General features: G+C 42.7%; 1 pseudogene; it reads right to left on the bottom strand.

Moving 5' to 3' along the window:
- Positions 1-3846: 3846 nt before the first annotated feature.
- LOC119284281 overlaps positions 3847-4456 on the bottom strand; it is a 1764-nt pseudogene continuing 1154 nt past the window's right edge.

The raw sequence follows: 4456 nt of genomic DNA, 5'->3' as shown, positions 1-4456 counted from the left end.
GTTGTCGTTCTGGTGCGTTGGTCCTATGGGGCCACAACACGATGACTTTCCAAGTGTCTACTACAACAGGTTGTGCCTGGCTCCGGCGAGGGAGGGGCGATGACGGCGGCATACCTTCGGCTCGCTTCGGTGCTTATAGTTGTCGCTAGGTGGTCTAGGAATCTAGATGCAATTTTTATTATTTTTTGTCCTCGTTGTACTACCCTGATTGGAGATGAATAGATCAAAAGTTTCCCCAAAAAAAAGACATATCAAAATTTGAGTGCAAGACTTCCCTATTACTTATGTGGTGTATACTAGTATGAACATATCAATCACTAAGCTTTACACCTTGCTCACCCTCAGCATCAGGAGCACATAATGGCTTTGTTGCAAGCTATGATCCTGTTCCATGTCTCCGCTCATGCTTAAATAGAAGAAATGTTACATTACTATTTGATACCATATGATTCAACAACCATACGATGGATTCTTTCATGCAAGCATTTTATTGTGGGTATTCATTGAAGAAATTTAATACCGCCATCAGGAGCACTTGGGCATTTCTGTACTGCTGTGATCATCCCCTACATCAGTTAAACCAACCTGCAGAGGCAAGGTCATTGTCGAACAAAACACAACATTGGAAATATTATTAGAGAACCCTTCCACAACTTAACAAAGTAAAAGGTTTGCTTCAATTCTACCTTGAACCATATTGTAACATCTAAACCTCCAAAGTAAATTTCCTAATCTTCTAAAAATAGAGGGAGGAAAATCTTGGGTCGCAAAATTCCACATATGAAAGGATGGTTGATGTGCTCTTGATATCTAATTAATGTTGCTTTTCAATCATTAAAAAAACATTTACTTTTTAACCACCAATAAATAATACAACATGGTGAGGCACATAGAGTTAGGAACGCGGATTTATAAAGCACAGGTTTCTGGACACCTCTTGTCCCTACCCTTCAATAACGCTTTGAGATTCGTGAAACAGAACTAACTTACATCACAAATTTTTCTCTTTTTTTTCCTTCAAAACAAAATGATATATGAACCTCAAACTTTGCAGGACAACAAAACATTCTTACTACAATGTGAGAAAAAACTTTCAGATTTTTTTGCCCGACATAAATATACAAAATGAGAATTTTTTGAGTAAAAAATATTTTTTTTATATATGATACTCGAAAAAATCTGAAAGTTTTTTCCCACATTCTAGTTAGAATGTTTTGTTGTCCTACAAAGTTTCAAGTTCATATGTTGTTCTATTTAGGAGAAACAAAAAAGACAAAAGTTGCTCGCACGAATCGCGATGCAAAAATGAATGGCTGGATAAGGGGGTGTAGGAAAGCCTATGCTTTCTCAAATGTTAACCCATAGAGGAATGGGGGGTGATGATTAGCGGATAGGCATATACGAGCTACCGCTGGAGCCCTCCTCTTGGTCTTCAACCAACATCTTCTCCTTAGTCACTCTTCATACATCAGTGATGTCCTTTGCAACCTTACTGAATGCACCGGTGACCGATGACGTGCCCGTAAAGATGTGCATGTTCTTCATGATAACACACCCGGCGCTGCTCATCAACTGCTCAACTATGCAGACTTGGTCTTGTCGGAGACCTAGAACTTTTCATCCATCTCCTTCACATTCCTGTCAAGCCCTGTCTTCTTTTGATGCCGCCTTGGTGCCAGCAATGGATGTGAAACCACACTTCACGTCAAAATCTTTCGCCTTCCAACCTCGTCTTTCCCGAGGGTGAAATCCCTAACAAGCATAGTGATGACAACATCTTCGGCTTTGTGTATGAAATTGTTGCTGGCCACCATGGTACTCCTGTTCCACCCATTTAGAAATAGAGCGGATACAATGCATGGCATGATTAGCTGGAGAGAACCGATGGAACCACACATCCCCGCACGCAGACTATCTTGCTACTTATTTCATTTTCTGATGGACAACACAAGGATGAACAGTTGGAGCATATTCGGCAAGCTAGGTTTCTTCGGGTTGATTCCCGTTATTTGCCGGCTTAATTTCAATGTAGGAGTACATCAAACATCATATCTCATGCATGTGTATATGTATTTAGTGTAGCTTGTCATTTTGGATTATTTTGGTAGTCTCATATACTCTAGTGCTTTTTTGTGCTTACGATATTAGTTTCTTAGTTAATATGAAAAACTTCATTTGTTAAGTGTTTGGAATAATTTGTTATGGAAGGCCAGGAACCTGATCATTTGTTCATTTGTTAATCGTCTAAAATAAAGATCTTTATGTGGCAAGTGTCTACGAACCGGATCCCGAGCGGTGACCAAATAGCCAACCGCCGAGGCTCCGGTGATGGAAAATGCCCGTGGTGTGGGAAAGATGAAAATTGTGATCACATCTTTTTTAGATGCATTGTTGAACAGTTCATCTGGAGTGTGATGTGAGATGGAACGAGATGTTCATAGAACCCGGCGGGTTTTGCGGATTTACACCATCACATCCAGAGATGAAATGCTAGGGGCCAACGTATCGCGTAGCTGTAGTTTGCCGCCATGGCATGGACCCTTTGTACGGTCCAAAATAAAGCGTTAATTGAGGGAAAATCATTTAAACATCCATCTGACTTAATCTACAAAATTGTGGTTCTCTTACAGCATTGGAGGCTTGTGCGAAGTAAGACTGAAGGACAAAGAGCTCTTTGATAATTTTGTGGCAAACATCCGATACCAATTCCATGAGCTTCGGAGTGCAACAAGTCAGGATACCGCTAGCTAGGGAGCCATTCACAGGTCGTGTTGGGAATATCTTTGTCCATGGATGCTTGAGACTAGCAGTATGTTTGCACGCGTTGCATCACGTTTTTCCCTAGAAGGGCTTGTATCGATCCTATTTCCCCCTTTTTTGTTTCCATTGCACGATCTTCTTTTAATCCGCGTGAACTGCATTGTATGTTGAACCTCGTAAGGGCTGCAATCCAAGACCGGGCAATAACCTCATTGCAGAAAAAAAAAATTCATCTCAAGCTAATCTCCATGATGTGGCTTCATGTGGAAAGCAAGACTGGTGAATAATTTGACTTCGTATGGAAAGCAACATTGGGGACGAATTTGACTTCTTGTGGAAAGCGAGATTGGTGATGAGATTGACTTTGTGTGGAAAGCAAGATTTGTGAAGAATTTGACTCTGCGTGGAAAGCAAGATTGGTGATTACGGCTTCACGTGGAAAGCAAGATCATGCAGTCAGAATTCCGGATGCTTCCAAGTCCTAAGTTGTTTGTGCGTCTCGACAACATTGCAGAAGCAGCTTCAACTAAGTGCCGAGCTCATGTCCGTTGCATATGCATATGGTGTAACTGTTGCTTTGCAGCATATCAAAGGCTGTTCCAAGTGCAGACCTTGCGGGCAATGCTTATGTGGTGTACACTGGTATGAACCTATCAACCACTAAGCTTTACGCGTTGCGCACCCTCTGATACACAGAATGAAATGGATTTGTTGCGAGCTATGTCCATGTCTCCTCTCATGCTTAAATAGAAGCATGGTTACATTACCATTTGATATCATATGATGCAACAACCATAGGCCAGAAGCTTTCATGCAAGCAATTCAATACTGGCGTAAGGAGCACATGGGCATTTGTGTACTGCTATGATCGTCCCCACCCTAAGTACAGTGCATTTAGGCGGAGGCAAGGCCATTGTGGAACAACACAACACTATTACGCTAGCAACATTATTACAGCACCCTTCCACAACTTTAAAAGTAAAAGGTTCATTCCAACTCTACCTTGAACCATTTTGTAATATGTGAAATCCCAAGGTAAATTTCCTGTTCTTCTACAAAGAGAAACAAATCCTGGGTCCCAAAAGATCACATATGGAAGGGATAATCTCATGTGTTGTATATATCTAATGTTCTTTTCTGATCCACCACCAATAAATAATACAACATAGCGAGGTACATAGAGGAACAGGGGGCGACGATCAGCGGATGGGCGTGGACGAGCTGCCCCCGGAGCCCTTCTTCCCGTCCTCGGCCGACATCTTCTCCTTCGTCACCGTGCTGATGTTGGAGGCATCATTGGCAACCTTACCGAGCGCACTGCTGACCCACGATGCGCTGGTGAAGACGTATACCTGTTCTTGACGACAGCGGACCCGCCGTTGCTCATCGTCTTCTCGGCAGCAGCCAACGCGGACTTGGTCTTGTCGGAGATCTGGAACTGCTGGTCCATGTCCTTGACCTTCTGGTGTACCACGGTAATTCCCAGTGTGCATTCCTCGCTTAGCCCAATCTTCTTGTCGATGGATTCCACCTTGGCGGTGGCAGTTGACGTGAAGCCATGCTTCTCATCGAAAGATTTTGCTTAGCGGATGACATCTTTGCCCAGGGTGAAACCCCTGGCAAGCATAGTGCTGACAAGATCTTCAGCCTTAAGTACTACTGTATCTGGCGCGTTAAGTCTCGAATAGGAAATGCG

The sequence above is a fragment of the Triticum dicoccoides genome, chromosome 4A (genome assembly GCF_002162155.2).
Source record: "Triticum dicoccoides isolate Atlit2015 ecotype Zavitan chromosome 4A, WEW_v2.0, whole genome shotgun sequence".
Lineage (NCBI taxonomy): Eukaryota > Viridiplantae > Streptophyta > Magnoliopsida > Poales > Poaceae > Triticum > Triticum dicoccoides.
The sequence above is the reverse complement of the archived record's forward strand: the minus strand, read 5'-3'. Positions and strand labels throughout refer to the sequence as shown.